The sequence below is a fragment of the Corvus moneduloides genome, chromosome 11 (assembly GCF_009650955.1).
Source record: "Corvus moneduloides isolate bCorMon1 chromosome 11, bCorMon1.pri, whole genome shotgun sequence".
In the NCBI taxonomy this organism is placed as follows: Eukaryota; Metazoa; Chordata; class Aves; order Passeriformes; family Corvidae; genus Corvus; species Corvus moneduloides.
In genome coordinates this window covers 5,264,994-5,282,001 of record NC_045486.1, presented here as the reverse complement: position 1 = coordinate 5,282,001, position 17,008 = coordinate 5,264,994, and the positions used below count along the sequence as shown (strand labels likewise).

General features: G+C 40.4%; 1 protein-coding gene across 1 annotated transcript in view; it reads right to left on the bottom strand.

Moving 5' to 3' along the window:
* The window catches only part of MDFIC2 (MyoD family inhibitor domain containing 2), a 48,051-nt gene extending 38,626 nt beyond the window's left edge, over positions 1–9,425 (bottom strand). Inside the window, exons 1-2 of the mRNA XM_032121188.1 lie at positions 9,174–9,425; positions 8,414–8,501 (exon numbers count right to left, since the gene is read on the bottom strand). The gene's annotated coding sequence lies outside the window, so the exon portion shown is untranslated. The remainder of the gene's footprint in view (positions 1–8,413; positions 8,502–9,173) is intronic.
* Positions 9,426–17,008: the final 7,583 nt, after the last annotated feature.

The window sequence follows — 17,008 nt, the reverse complement described above, 5'->3', positions numbered from 1 at the left end:
CTGATTTGGCCTGTGTCTTACACTGAAGAACTCAAGTGGTCTTATTTACCCAAAATCTACACTTCCTTTAAATTACAGGTGCAGTGGTAGAAGCAAAGAGTGTTCCTAGTTGCATCTCTGCTGCAGTAGCATCTTCTTTCTTTTGAAGCTGTTTGTAGACATATTTCAGCAAGAAGAACATAATCTGTCAGTAGTCAGCTCTCTCATGTCTCAACAATATCATGGCAATGTTTGTTTTTCTGTAGAGCACAGCAGTGAGTGGTGCATCTACTTCTCTATCTCTGGAGCCCACTGATGTATTCAGGCAGAAGTTTTTCTTCCTGGGCGTATTTCTATGCTGTGTGTATTCATTTATACGTGAGAGAAGACAACGTTATCATGTTTAACTGCTGCAATCATAAGCACATTAAGTAGACAGATAATAAACAATCCATCTGAATTTATGATTAAGTTAATTGTGTCTGTGTTTTTCTAATGTGTTTATTCAGATTAAAGACTGAAATTAGAATGAGACTATATAATCAAGAGACCCTAAGAGACTGTTTGACTCCTATAAAATAAAAATTAATTTAGTTTAGGGGGATAACAAAGATCCCTGCAACACTGAAATATCACTTAGGGGGTGAAGAGGGCCTGTGCAATTCTCTTCAAAGAGATGAATCTCAGGAGTAGTAGAGTTATTAAGGAACTCAGCTGACACTGAGGGCTTCAGCACCTAATTTTTGCATGTGCCCTTCTGTCCAGAAGGCAGCAGGTTCAACCTTCTATACAGTGCACGCAGAGGGTTGGGCAACTGGGACAAATAAAGTGAGGGGAGAGGTTGGGGTGTTGAATCTCAAGGATTTTCCACTTTTTACTGATAGCTGAATACTCTCCCTGACAGGAGTCAGAACTCATCTCCTGCCCTTCACTCAGGTGTCCTTTGTCTCTCTGGAGCAATTAGCTTTAAGTGGTCAATCCAGACAGAGCCACTTGGGAATCTCCAAGCCCTGATACTCCATAGAGTATCTGATAGCTGGGGATGAGAGTTTTCTTCTGGAAGGAGGGAATTTGAGTATTTTCATATGTTCATGTGCTCTGAGCCCTGATCTGAAGTCACAGATCTAATCACCAAGCTGTTTGGAGAAGGGGTTTGTGTCCAGGATTTTATTACTGGTCATTTAGAGCAGTCACTATTAATGTCTCTCTCCATTTGGACTTAGTTCTAAATACTTATTTTAAAAATAGTTGGAAAATAATTCTGTTGAATCTCAGCTAACAAGAAATGTTTAAACTAATTTCATGTCTGATCTTTTTTCCTGTAATATCTTTCAAAAGCAATAGACCACCAGCCTGTCCAGTATTTAGTCCATCCTCACAGCAATTTGTCTTGAGTACTTGGAGGCAGTTTTATTTTAGAGAATGATTGCAAATCTTCAGTGAGATGAGGGGAGATCTATTTTTTTCATAACCTAATTATATTTAATCTGAATATTTCATTGAACTCCTCCAATAATAAGGATTTTGCTACACCTCTGTATGACTGTGACAGCCAGTTTGGCTCTACATACCAGTGTGTAATCTTTCAGGCCTATAAAACATCTTCTAAAACCTGGCTCTGAATAATCCATGATTATTCTGCCTTCTAACTCAATCAGGCCTGCATAGTTTTTGTTGGGATGGGCCTGTACTTGGGATGGTCTCAGATCTAGCAGACCAGTTTGGCATTTGACCCTTCCCTCTATGAAATGAGGTGGTAAAATGAGCCATGGCTTTGTTCCTCCTGCTGCAGTGATGCCCTGGGATGATTAGTGGTATCTATTCTTAAGCATATTGGGACAAATTAGATTTTTTGCAAGCCAGTGCAGCTCTGTTGCTTTAATGGAATTACTCATTGCTTTGACACTGACCCTTAGGCTAAGATTTTCCATGCACCAGTTTGCCATCTTAAGTAGGAAGTGCTATGGAGGCCCTTGGACGTGTGGGTTCTGCTTTAATGTTTATGTTGCTGAGATACTCAACAACTCAAGAGTGTCTGTACTGTTATTTCGTGTTTTGTGCTACTGACACAACTATGGGCAAAATTCTGAATATTTTGCCCAAGTACAGCAAAGCATAGAATTGGTCTGGAAAATTTCCAGTAGTGAATGAAACAATGTGTTCAGGTCTTCCCCAGCACTAACAGTTAAATTAAATAAACTTTTCCTTTGTAGAACAAGTTTACTTCAGGAAATCAAACCTAAATAAACACTCACCTATATTTTTATAATAGATATCCAGGATATCCACACATAGAAGCATGACTTTAAGCCTTAAAAACTTTATCACCCAGAGAAATACCCCTGTCTTTACTGTACATCCAAAGTCTTACATCTTCAAGGATCTTCCAGCTCAAAGGTCAAGGACCCCTCAGTTTATAACATTGTAATTAGGAGTGGTGAGCTGGGCCCATTGCAGGTTTCATATACTCCCTCTCCATTGGAAGAGTCTTTAAATCTGCTGGTTTACAACTTAAAGGAAAGGTTGTCTTCATTAATTCATTTGGTCATAGTCCTGAAGCTGACAAGGCATCTTTCAGGAATTTGAGCCCCCTGGGATCCTTGTCATCAGTTTTTAAATGCACTCTTTTTGTGTGTGTGGTGTTCTTATCTGGAAACAGTCTGCTTGGATTAGAACATTCATCTGAGAGGCATTTGGCATTTTCTGTTACATGAAACTGAGAAGTCTTTCTTTGCTATCAGTCTTCTGTAAAGCTTTTTAATGCAATGACTTAATTCAGGCTGAAAGAAGAGAGTGAAAAAAGCTTCTGGACCCAAGTCAGCAAAATTCAGGAAACAAGTGTCCAAGCTTGTATGTAAAATTGCATTCACTGACTTGTGAAATTTTAGGAAGAAATTCTAAAAATGTCATTTAGCTCCCTAAAAGAAGGGATCCAATTCAGATCAAAACACTCTGCTGGGAATAGTCTCAGCAAAAGTACAAGCCTTGTACTTTTACTCCAGTCCTCCCAAACCAGGGATAAAACTGGAAGGTTGTAAAAACTGGGAAATTCCCTGAGTATCTCCAGGACAACTCTCCTTCTGCAAAACCAGTCTTGTGGCATTATGTCCTTCCCATTTTATTAATGCTTGTAAAAGTCTCTTGAAGCCCCTGGGTAAATGGGAGAGGAGTGCTCTGGGAAAAAGGCATTTTTGAGTGCTGCCATATAGAAAGGTTTTCCTCTTATCCCAGGACCAGGCTGTGGGAAGTTTTGATGAAGTCAGGAATAGTCTGCTCCTGTGTCAGATTTCTGGGATGTACCACGAAGAAATGTGGCCCAGTCTCACCCAATGGGATTAATACTGGAATAAGGTATTATTTGAATAATGTCACTACAGCCAGGTCTATGATATGAGTAAATCTCTCTTTTCATATGAAATGTAGTCCTTTTAAGGGGTGAAATATAATCCTGAACAGAGGCTCTATTTACCACTTAAGCCCTATTTTATGGTTTAAGTGCTGACCTTGCACTGACCCTCAGTACAGGGCTGAATTTCACCCTACAGCGAAAATCTGCTGGCTGGAGAAGTGGATTAAAGAAATTGGGGCTAGATTTTTTACTATTTGCAAGACAATGAAAACAGGCTTATTTTAGACAAAAATGTTTCTGATTTATGGGAATTTTAGTGCAAAAAGGGGCTATTTTTGAGAAAGTCTTGAGATTAGAATTTCAGTTATATTTTTGGCAGGAGAGCAAGGAAGCCATTTCATTAACTTTTCACTGGAAGTTATATATGGAGGGCATTTGTGTACACAGCTGGGCAGCATAAAACAGGAGGGCTTTGTGTGAAAATATCCTGAAATGAAATTTCATTTCTGTGTGACTTGGATCTGCGTTCCTGGGCTGCCGTGGCCAGTTTGGGATGAAACCATGGGAGGGCAGTGTGAGGCCCTCACACATTGTTTTCCCCTGCGTTTGCAATGGATGCAGAAATAGTGAACAGACCACTGTGGTCCCTGTGCAAAATCAGTGTCACCTTTTATAGCTTTATGTCCGTCAGATAAGCTCCTGCCTGCTCCCACGTATCCATATGGCTGTAATCATCGAGTGATACCAAGAGATTTGTTTGTAAGGAACTCCAAAAGCCACATGCTGAGGCTGGTGTGAATTTAGCTCTGCTTTGACCTCCCTCCTTTCCCACCAGATGGCTGCTAATCTGGCACTAAATCACTGCCACGGTGGAAAGAGCCCCTGGCCCTTGTGGAAGAGGCAGCGCCGTGGCCGTGCTGTGCAAGGTGGGACCATCCCAGAGTCAGCTCCTGGGAGTGCTGCTCATCCTTGAGCGTTGCCTTTCTAAAGGCAGGTCTTGTGTAGCTTCCAGATTTTACAGGACCCTCTAATGACCATGTTTGGTTAGGGGCCCAGAGATGCTTCTTGTTGGAGTGTGAGGATCTGCTTGTTGCGCATTCAATCACAGAGTGGTTTGGGTTGGAAGGGACCTCTAAGGTCATCCAGTTCCATTCCTTGCCACGGGCAGGGTCACCTCCCACTATCTCAGCCCCATCCAACCGGGCCATGGACACCCTTCCATGGAAGAATTTCTTCCTAACATTTAATTCAAATATCTCCTTTTTTTTTTTTTTTTTTCACTTTAAAACACTTCCCACTTTTCTTGTCACTCTGTCTCCATGGAATGTTGTGAGTGCATGAAGCAGGTGGGGACTCAAGGCCTTCCAGAGGACATTTCTCTAATATTATCTTCAAGTTATATTGGCTGTTCTTTATTTATACATGTACATTCACATTCTATGTTGTGCATGTCAGGGCAAGATAAGTGGAGACAACACATGCACTGGGGATTCCTGCTCTAGTTTTTCATGGCAGATAACTTTTGAAGTCCTTCTTTGCTAATGAATCCAATGCTTCACTCTGCCCTGATGTTTTGTAAGCACTAACACAGGGATCTCTATAGCTCCATCCAAAAGTGACTCCCATCTCCAGCAACGAGCTCTTCCCCATGGGAGGAAGAAAGTAATAGCTGTCTCCACCAGTAATAGCTGTCTCCACCCCTATGTAAAGTAGGGGTCATTGTCTGGTTTTGCTGCTATATCCCAGGCTTTCCTTGGGTTGGTTCACATCACTGCTAAGGTCAGACAAGCAGAACTGCCTTTTCTCCATGCTCGTTCATACTGGTTCTGGTTGATTTGCATGTGATGGTCTGATGCATACCCTCCAGATGCAAAGTTTCTCATCTGTTGTGTGATCTTTAGAAATAATAGTCCTGAAGAATATTCCATACTACCAGAAAACTTTGTTGGTGTATATATTCTTTACCCTGAGACATCTTGGAATAGAATTGTAAACATTTCACCATCCTTGTTCTCACTTTCAGCCCTGGGAGTCTTTCATGTTGTCCACATCTAGACTTCCCTGCTAAATGCCTCAAGAGATAGAGATGTTTTGGGACTTTTTTAAAGTCTAAGCAAACCTAGGAAACACATTTAACACTTTCTCCCCTGTTCACATTTTGATTATTATTTCATTATGGTTCTACAACCTGCAGGTGCTCCAGAGGACCCTTCACCAGAAAAAGCCTTGTAGTACAATCAAGAAAGAAAAGGAAAAGATAGATGTGTCATTGTCCTTTAAAAAAAAATACAGACCAAGGCAATGATTATGTATGTGTTTCTGTCCCAGACTGTGCTAACTTGTGCAACATTTATGTCCCTGTGTCATCTTTAACTCCTATCAGTTTCCTGGTGCACTTGTGGCAGGGTTGTGAGGGCACATCAGTGAGTAAAAATGACTTATTGAGAGACAGAGGCGTGAGCTGAACTGTTTATGCTCTTCCTGCTGATAAGATACAACCCTAGATGCCCAGCTACTCTTTTTCTCTAACACTTTTCACAAGGCTGATTTGGCTTGTTTTGCTTTGGGGAAGTTTTCCCTCAGAATGAGGCTTTGATTTCTGCTGTTAGAGGGTTCAAGACAGAAGTAAACTATCTTATTCCAAGAAAAAGTGGAAGATAAATAACTGGTAGCCAGTCCAAAATCCCCCCTGCCCTGATTAAACAGGTTCTAATGCTGAAAGACAACAAAAATTTATAGATACCTTATTTTGCTGTTGACCCACTGTACTACCAGTCCATGAGCTTTTACTTTGCAAAGCATTAGAAAAAAATGAAGTCTAGGAAAGAAACTAAAACCACAGCCTAGTTGTTTATTTCTGATACTATGTGGTTCATGATTGTTTCTTTAGAAGGAACAAATAATCAATACAAAACCATGAATAAAAATAACTTTTCTTTAACACTGGATGCTAAAAGAACATATAGTCTTCTTACTGTGCCTGATGGAAACAGTACAAGTCTGTTCTCCACAATTCTTTGTTTATTGGAATGCCTGAAATCTATACATGAGGTATTTTTAAAACATTTAAACATAGAAGTTAAGCTTCTGCTCCAGACAATTTGTTTCACCATATTCTAAAATCCCAGTGCCTACCACAGAAGTGCTTAAAGCAAAGAAACAACAACATTTTTTTTAAAGAAACGAACTTCAATTTAAGACAAAATAATTTCCATATTCTTATTTCAAGGAATATTTTCTTTCCTTGTGAGACACAATCATTTATTGACTCAATTGCTGTAGAAGACCTTCAAGGCCCAATTCTGCTCTGTGGCACTTTGGAAAAGAGAGTTGCCAATAGCCAACACTTGGCTCTTTCTGAGAGACTGTAGCTCCTCCAAGTACAGAACAATCAAAACGTTGCTAATGATCCTGAAACTGTGCATGGAGTCTCCTTAGAAACTGGAGAAATAAAACCTTGTGAAGCAGCATCACTAAGTGAAATGAGCTCAGGTAATGTACAGCTGTGAGGGCTGTACCTGGCTCCTGGAGGAGGTCTGGCCCAGAGGGTAAATAACAATATGGGACTCTGAGAGCCCTGCCATCCATCTTACTCTGTTCAGAGAAAAGTCCTCTGGACTTTTAAATCCCCTTATAATGTTGCAAATCTCTTGTGTTCTACTCTCTAGCGATGGAATAGATACTCAATTCAGTTATGTGTTTGTTGTTTGCCCATTCAGCTGTATCCCTCTCTGGGACACTCAAACTACAAAGTTTCTGCTTGCAGAGTTGTTATTGAAGTTAACTGACCCCTTGCAAGCAAAGGACTTTGGATGTCCAGCCAAGCCAAGTCTGCATCTTGGTCAGTGAGCCCTGGTGGTCAGTGAGCCCTGCTCCAGCAGGAGCTTTTCATCCTGTTCAAATGCTGTGTAAACATGGAATGCTGCAAGGCAGGGGCATTAATTCAGGCCTACTTTGCTGCAACCCCCACTGCAACTAAAAGATCAAATGTACAATTAACTACATGAGCTTAAAACAGTGATGCACATCTTGCAGACAACATAAAAGTGGCTAAAAATGTGCCTTTTGCCCAATACCCCCATAGCTGGTGTTTTCAAAATATGAGGTCACCTGTTGAGTCTTTACAAAATAATTTTTTTAGGATTAGAATACAACCATTCTCATTAAAAGCCGTAATTTGCACCTAACCATGGACATTTAACGTCCATCCTGTGCATCTTGAAAGTCTACTCTTGGAAATTCTATTTAATTCAAATCCTACTTGTCTGTATGAAATGCAATAAAGTGATTCTGCTATGACCAACAAATATGCATAAAGATGTAATAAGCTGTGTCCTAACTTGGCAAATCAATTTTTTTTCAGCAAGAAATACATCCTAAGAACCTTCCTTCTTTATGTGTACAAACAGTAAGGAAATATTTCCAATTTTTTTCGTTTTTTTAAAAAAAGTAGCTTAACAAGTAGAATGTAGTATTTGAAATACTGGTATTTGTTGCAAACTAGTTACTTAATGCCCTTTATTTTTCAGCCTTTAAAACCTGAATGGTCCCCTTACTTGTCTTTTATGACTTCTCCACATTTGAGGGTCCGTGGTTTTGTACATACAAACCGCTGACAACTGAAGTTACTTTATTCTAAGATAATGCACTGCCAAATCCAAAGATTCAGGCTTGATCTTTACTCAAGTTTGAGAAAATGAAATTAATATTAATCCAATTCAGTAACAGGTAATATTAATAAAAACATTAATTAAACATTTCAGTTAATAAAAACTTTTCATCAGAATTAAGATGATCACCAATACTTCTTATAGTTCAGGTCGAAAAAAAACTTACCCAGGAATGCAAGGACATTGGAAAAATGAGCTCTCAGGTTACCCTAAAATTTGGTAATTTAGGCCTTTCTGTACCAAAAGAGATTGTACATGCATTTTACAGCGAAGTCAAGCTATGGAATTTTTATGGTAGAAATTTCAGGCCATGTTTTAGCCTATAAGGTATTTTTCTGCATTTTTCTTTAAAAAAAATTTAAAAATGAGAAATGTCTGAACACAAACCAGTAACTAATAACTCAATGTAACTTACCTTTTCTCAGCCAAGAAATATTTTGCTTGTCATGTTCAAAACTTTCAGCTGGTTTGATTTTTACCTTGTCTGTCTTATCCTCTGACATCTGTGGGAGAGAAAAGAATTTGGGGATGTCAAGTTCTCTTAAAGAAAGTTTGACAGAGAAAAATGTTCTCTGTTTAGATTCCTGCCATAATAAATTGTGCATACTTACACAGACATTTTTTTTTCCTGCAGATTATTGATACTATATAATATCTGAGCCATTGAATTTATGTTCTGTCCCTAAATGCTTTATCAATATTACATAGTTGCTATTTGTAGAGGGAGGCTTTTGTAATGTAACTATAAATTACATTATGAAATGAATTATAAGCTCAAAGCATGGTGGTAATAGATAAACACATAACATAGAATAGGTACGGTCAGGCTGAGGAGGAGGCATCCAGGCTGCCTGTTTATTGTGGCTCAAAGTTGCTGTAAAGCCTGCTGTCAGAGAGGTATAATTATATAAATAGTAATAAATATTTATAAAGGAGACTTGAACAAAGTGTACCCCCCCCAAAAAAAAAATCTTTACCGCACTTGCACCAATTTATTTGCTGTAATGCAAAGAATCCCGAACAAGTCCCGGTACCTGAGGGCATTACGTGCACAGCCCCTGCACTGTGGTTTACTTCCACTGCCTGCTAGGAATAAGATTAGGCAGTCTGGGCTTCTCCTAACTGCTTTATATTGCTACTGAATGCAGTTAGCTCAAGCATTTCTCTATTTTTACCTGTATCTCTCACCCGGGGCAGAGAGCAGCAGGGTTCAGGCGCTGAGGAGAGGAGCTTTTGGCTGAATCCCTCGCTGGGTGTTGGTGTCCAGCATTCCCACACACCGGCAAACCGAGAGGATGAGCAGTGCACTCTCTGCCTGCCTGCTGTGTGGTGCCAGATTTGTCTTGCTGCCAGCATCAGCCAACTTACTGCTGAGGGTTTGGGGTTTTTTTCTCCCCCTTCCGTTGTTGTTTGCATGCACTTCTAGAGCTGGGGAGGGTAGGGAAGGAGGAGGGTAATCAGCATCCCAGCACTAGTGGAGTTCTAAAAAAAAAAAAAATCAGAAGCTTTTCAAATAGAAAAAAATTGGTTTGGAAATGTTATTACTGCAGTTCATAACCCAGTGAATCTGTGAGAGGAGGAAGAAAATAGAAAGGGAACCAGGAAATTAATAGCAACAAATCAGATAAATGTGTCATGGTTTTGGCTAAATATAAGTTAAGATACTGAGGGATACAGAAATTAGACACTAAATATCTATTTACAGCTGTCACTTTGGCAAAGAAATGGTCTCAGCCCATGGGGAGCTGAATGCTGACTCTCCCCAGCTCAGGAGGGTGCAATCCATCCTCACCCCGAAGGGCAGCTCAGCCCTTACCTCCAGTGCCACGGGGCTGAGTGGTCCCTGCTGGGGACAGCACAAGGGCTGGGTGGGCTTGACAGCAGCACAGCCTGGACTATGCCATGCCTTGAAGGCACTACAAAGTTAAGGTTGTTAGCTGTTTTTAAAAATTCTCTTGCCATAGTTACCAGCAATATTGCTAGTAGGAGTAGGGTGAAGCCTAAAGAGAGAAAGATTTTAGGGTGCTCAGGCATTTCATCTTTTCATATAGGACAAAAAAAGTCACTCTGCTTCCCAGAACTGAATTTTGAAAGGGTTGATTGTGAAGTAGGTGCAGAATAAGTCATTTATCATACTTTTTAAGTGATATTTACAAAATTTCAAGCATCATTTGTCACCAGATACTATAATCCAGGATTCCAGTGCTTAAGTGTGGCCAATAAATAATAACATACTCCCTTTGTTATGACAATTATCTTCCTCTATTCTCCCATCACATGTCATTCTTGAAAGAAAAAAAAATGTTTTCTTTCTTTTTTTTAAAATCTCCTGTGCCAACATGACTGAGATTCTTCTATCATCTTTAGCTAATTGTGAATTGCATGCTAAGTGCCTACTTACATCTCCAAATAGCAATGATTAGTCTTGCATAGTTTGAAAACCTATTTTAAGCAGGGTACTTCAGAAACAATTACAACCACAGGGGGGAAAACTCTAGGGGTAGTATTTTAAGATCTTTGTTCCGTTCTCCTTGGATGCAGCTTTGAGAATCATATCTTTTCAACTGCAGTTCCTCTTTCTCCCAGAAACACCTATTTTTCATGTTCTTGCATCTGCAATGCTTTAAATTTATCAGTGATGCTGGTTCTTCAGCTGGATTTGTCAGGCTATGGAGCTCCTGGTGGGTCCTAATAAAATCATCTGCGCTCCACACAGAGCTGTCTAGACCTGTCTGATTGTAACTTGGACCTGGTGCTTCTCTGCATTTCAGAAGCCACTGTTTAAAATGAAGATATGGGTGGTTTCCAAACTAAACTAGAGTGACAATTCTCTAGTTCATCTGGCACATTCTCGCTGTTTTTCTAAAGGTTTTTTCAAAATCTCCCGAAGAAAGTAAAACAGATGAGGAGAAAGCCCTTCTAAAACCACAGACCTGAAAGCTGCTGTTGCTTGAAATAGCAGCCCCCAGTGTCTTGTCCTTCAGGGATTTTGTCACTTAAACTCTCTTTGAAGCCAACAGGAGCAAGGACCGAGCCTGGACTCAACCTCCAGGAATGTGAGCAGCCAGTGGTGCTTGAAGGCAGCCCATTGCTGAATGTGTCCCCAAACCATGACAATGCCAATTTGACAACACCAGGCAAACACAAACCTGACTTTATATCGGGTTTTATACCTTCGTATTTGACCTTACACCTGACTTTGAGCTTTAACAAAGGTAATGCAGATTAGTGCTCTGAGATGTTCTCTCCACCTGCTGTCCTGAGATGCCCTGCAGGACCCCCAGGTGTTGGTAGCTTGTAAAGCTGCAGAAATTAATGAACATGAAATAACCCACCAGTGAGTTAAGAAAACATTAAATAACTTTCCTACTCTTTGTATTCTCCATTAATGGTCCTAATGTTTTCAGTCCAGGAATATCAAATGTAGCCTTTCATAATCTTGATCAGCTCCAGTTTTCTACTGAGACATGTTCCTGTGTGCTATTTTTTGCTTCATTTAATTATTTTGGATAAATGCATCAATATTTCTGTTTCCTAATCAATCTTAAAGTAGTTAGAGGAAAGGCAACCTTGCCATACATCCTCAGTAATGCTGGGCTTTGCAAAGGAAGAAAAAAATGTTATGAGAGAAGGTTATTAAGATATTGAGTAAACTTGTTTCTGTTAAAGCTGTAATTGAATTTTTAAAGCCCTGGCCCATTTTAAACACCGAACTTTAGTTTATGGTTTGATAATTCATTTCATTTTCATTTCATAGGTTTTATTTTATAGCTACTAAATATCTATGGGCCATCCCATGTTCCTTGTCCTTCCAGATTGTGAAATAGGGTATTTAAATGGAGGATTAAAAATAAAAATCATAATGCCAAAATAGATGTGGTATCAATCAGTTCCCAGATAAATGTACTGTATCAAGTGCTTGTTGAGATTCAAGAGTATATTTTTCTGGTCTGCTCAACTGGGACTGCAGTCAAGTCTTTGCAGATTTGGAGAATAAGAAACTTTAATTCGTTGTAATAACTATCAAAGCAGAGGAAAAATCTTGTCGTTGGTCCTAGCAAGCATCAAAACTGTTAAAGTTTCCTTAATGTTAAGGTCAGGAGTCCAGTACTGGATCCTATCCTGAGTACAAGGATTTGTAGCCACAGTGAGGAGAGTTTTTGGTTACATCTGTGGGTACAGCATTTAAAACATTTAATTTCATGCCCTAAAATGACTTTTTACTGGAGGATATGAACAGTGTGCCTAAAAGTTGAATTTTCCAGCGTGAATTTTATACATCTCAGTATTGAATTAAGCAGTTACTTCTTTCTTGCACAATCCAGGTAAAATATAGCCACTTGTCCACGGGCAAGTGGCGCTCTGTAGCTTTGGAATACCCCACACTGCAGTAAATGTGGTTTATTTAAAAAAAAAAAGTATGATGAAACTATGTCTTTGCTCCATTTTGCACCCTGGGGTGATCATTTCCAATAATAAAGTGAGTATAATGTGATGTGCCCTGTCAAAGTTAAGGAATCTCTTCTTGATCATGCATCTGTAGGTAGAATATTAAGTTGTGGGAACACGATATACAGCCAAATTATCCTGGTGATTTCATGTAAAATGCATGGTTTTTTAGCCGAACCATCATGTCCTGTGAGTGCTTCAAATGCAAAACAGGCTGTTTGGAGAGGCTACCTCAAACTGGCACTGACAAATGATCTACATGCTGCAGAGACCCAGAGCAGTATGAAGACCGGATTTTATTCCTCATCACTCTGCCTTGTAGACACTCCAGATAATTTTTCAATAATTCTGTGTCCTGCAAAAGGAGACACAGGGCTTTATTTCACTTTTCCACTCGGTGCCACTGTAGGTCAGTGAAAGCCTGGGAATATGTTCAGGCTGGAGAATGGAATAAAACCTTGAAAAGGATTGCAAAGGCAGGTTAGTATAGAGGTCACTAATAATATGGAGAAAGCCCAAACAAGTGAAATTAAGAATGGTCCATATTTCCACTGAACAGTAAAGAAAAGAGAGAGAGTGCACCTCTTTCATTGCCCAAGAGGGCAGGGAGTTTTCTTTGTTTCTGTGTGAAAAAGTGACAATTGGGACACTGCTAGGAAAAGAGGATGAAGGTCCAGAGTGAAATAAAGTTGAGGATGAGTGTGGTGCTGGGCTGGGGAAGGCAGAAAGACCCAGTCACTAGCCCTGGAGCCATGAAAGCCCCATGCAGACTGAGAGAGGGTCTCTCTCTCCCTCCAGAAGCCCCCGTCAAAATTAAAGCCCAGAGGTTATAATGAGTTTGTAGTAACACACGAGCTATGTGTGCCTCTGTACATCCTGGCCTGTAGCAGGAAATCCTCCCACACTGTGTCATGTTTTGCCCATCGGGCCACATTCCCCATGACCTCTGTATGTGCTGTCTTTACAGGTGCTTCTGCATTGCCCTGTCATTTGGGTAGAAAGCATCTTAAACTCAAGAGGTTTTCAAAACATTGGGGTTATGGGGTGATTTGATCTTTTAGAGGCTCAGTTTGGTGCATTTGGAAAGGCAGGTGAAACAGGCCCCCCATGTCCCTTGGCCTGGAGGGATCCATCCCTGCTACAGGAGACCTTCTGGACAAATAACTGAAAGCCTCTTGGGCATTACAGCAAAAATTGGGAAAGACTTGTTATGATGAGATGGAAAATAAACTGAATGATTGCTGCTGTATCACCGTACTTACTGGTATAAGTGAGACAAGAATGTGACCATGTCATGGAGGTGTTGTATCCTTTGGCAGATTGGTGCAACCAACAATAGTTACATGACTTATATGGGAGTTTACAGGTGTAATATGTGCAAAAATGAAGGTAATGTCTTCATTGAAACAATTCTGTACTGCTGTCTAGGAGCTGGATATCTTGGATTATTGCAAAGCCCCTAGCTGAGTATTTTTACAGTCACCTTCTTGTTTAGCTCAATGCAGGATTGTCTTGCCAACGCTCAGACAAGCTGTTCTTGAAGTCCCATGAAGACACTCAGGCACATGCCCCTTCCAGGCAGTCCAGTGCTTTTCAGTCCTGGTAACAAATACATAAACTTCTCATGATGTCTGTCCTAACTCTTCCTTCACTGTAAGTTCAACCCATAACTCTTGTCCTTTCTATAGTGCTCATGCAAAGCTGAGTTTCCTGTCCCTCTACAACAATCCTTACAGCATATGAAGCAATGTTATCACATGTGCCCTATTTATCTCTGCGTACATTTAGATCAAATTTTTTTGCCTGTGGTCATGACTTTTGTTGGAGTGTCACCTTTCTGGTAGTGAGGTGTCCAGAAGTGGTCACATTCCTCCTAAGGCCTTGCCCAGGTGGAATAGAGCAGTGAGGTTACTGGCAGGTTTTACAAGCTTTCTTCCTGTTTGCACTTCCCAGAATGATGTTTGCCTTTCTCATGACGGCATGAAATTGTTGACTTATGTTTGGTTTATAATTGACACTGTTCCCCAGATTCTCTTCTGCAGCACAGCAATGTAACCAGTTGTTTTCCTTTTTAATGCAACTGTTTATTCCTACCTAAGCATAGGATTGTGCAGCAGTGCTTCCTGAATTTCACCCTAATCTTCTTCATACTGTTTTCCTGGTTTGTGAAGGTCATTTTGAACTTTCATCCTGTCCTCTAAAGTGCTCATTAGCCCTGACCAGTTGTGGTCCCACCATCATTAGGTGGACATTTGCAGAATTTCTGTGGAAATCCCTTGCCTCTGCCTTATAGGTGCTTGGAGCAGGCCAGAAATGAAGCTCTGTGCTTCCCAAACTGCACATGTGCCACCACAGTTTATTCCCTTTCAGGAATCCATGCATATCTTTAATCTCTGACTCTTCATAGTCTGATAAACTACAGAGGCAGCTTCCTGAGCATCAGTATGACCCATGTGGGAACACAGAGAAAAATCCCTCATGTTTTCAGCAAATGCATACTGGGAACACTGACAGGCAGATCACCCTGTCTTTAACATTATTTGTGAGCCAGGTAGGCACAAGAGTGATTTGTTTCATCTTCCATCAAATGTAAAAAGCTGGTGGCAAGTATTTTCTAATGAAGAGGTACCTGAGCACTTACGGACTTCTTTGCTGACTGGCAAAGCTTGACAGCTGCTCCCTAAACAGCACTATCCCAGAAAAGATGTCAGTGAAATCACTGTGCTTTTTAAACAGAGAGAAAACTGACTTGAGTGTTTTCCCCTCATGCTTTTAAATAAGCTGCTTCCCAACAGTGGTTGAAATGTGGTCGCTTCTCGGAGGTGCTGAGTAGAGCTGAGAAGGAGGGGTTTTGTCTAAATTACTCTTATAAGAAAAAGACAAAATTAGATCTCTACATTATTTCAGGAAGGTGTCAAAGGAATTTGTAGTTGTCTTGAAGTCAGCACTATTACTACTTAGCTAACTGTAGTGGTTTGGTTCTACTAAACCATGACACTAACCACTACTGAAATGAGTTTTGGGGGGTTTTTTCTAAGTTTGTTTGGCTTGTTTAAACCCTGCTCAGGCCAGATGAAGGCAGCAATAATGACAAATCAGCAACTTCGTGAACTCTTAGGTAGGCTCTCCCTGGGGTATAAGAAACCTCAGGTCAAGCTCCTTCTGCATGATTATGTGTCCTTCCAGCTGGAGGGAAACAGGTCTGGCAGGAGAGATTAAGAGCTTGTCCTAAGGGAGCCAACAGGTTGGTGATCAAGGGGGTTACTTGGAGTCTTTCTTGGTAATGCCTCTATGAGATGCTTTGTAAAGATCTGTGATTTGGACTAATGAAAAGTTGGCCTGGAAGCATTAAAGGCTGGGTTGGATGGGGTTCTGAGCAACCTGGTCTTAGGGAAGTTGTTCCTCTCCATGGAAGAGGGGCTGGAACCAGATGATCTTTGAGATTCCTTCTGACCCAAACCATCCTACGATTTTATGGAAAGGTGAAAATTGTGAAGCCTCAAAGTTTTGTGTAAGAGGAGATACGTTTCCTGCCTGAGCACATGCAATTGCAGCTGAAGAAAACATGAGCTCCAGGAGTTCAGCACCCTGAAAATAAGGCCTGATGTCTAAACTAAATTGAACTTCAAAAAGAAAAGTAGTTTTCTGGCCCTTTTGGAGCCAAAATAAAGACGTATTTATTCTATTTGATCAGCTATTCACAAATGATGCCTTTGTATCTTTAAAATAACTACAAACCAAATTTAAAACTGGAAGCTCTCATCTTTGATGTTATCTGCAGATAAGATAGAGCTTTGAAGCACTAACAGAGGCTAATTGGAACAGAATACCAATACAACCGAAAATTAATGGAAAACACAAGAACTGTTTGGAGCACTGTCATTCTAAACCGGGACCGTTTCTTTTCAAATACTACAGAATTTCAAGAAAAAAATGCAGTTCTCTGGACTGTAGATAAAAGGGGAGAATTTTCTGATTCAATGTACCATGATACTTCAAACACAATCATAATATTTAATTATTTGTTGTATTGTATTTGTTGTATTGTACTTTTAAGTATCAAAATCTTTCCAATATGTAGCAGGCTGAAATGAGGTGGAGAAAGGTGTACCACAGGTGAAATAGTATCAAATTCATGTTTGTATTTGAAACTGTCTCCTTTTTCCCTGTTTTGTTTTGAGGATGGCATTGCTTTCCATCCTGTGCTTGAAAGGAATTTGTTCGAGTTGTTGGAGGTACAGTTGGCTTCTAGTGAGAGTAATCATGGAAGGGCAGAGCAGAGTGGAAACGTGCTTTATTTTGGGGAACAACTTGCCTGGGTGCAAGTTCAGGCAGAACTTGCATGTGTCATTTTGCCCTATGGACAGCCTCAAACCCTAAACTGGGATGATCCTTCCCTTTTCTGCTGAGGTAGTGGAAGTGAGATGTTCATCTGTATCCTCACTCCCAGCAGTGTAAGTAGGCAATGTGCTCTCTAGACTTGTCCAAGAAACCCACTCAGCAGCAAAAGGAAATGATTCCTGTTGCTTAGCCAAATACTCTGATATTAAGCAATGCCAGA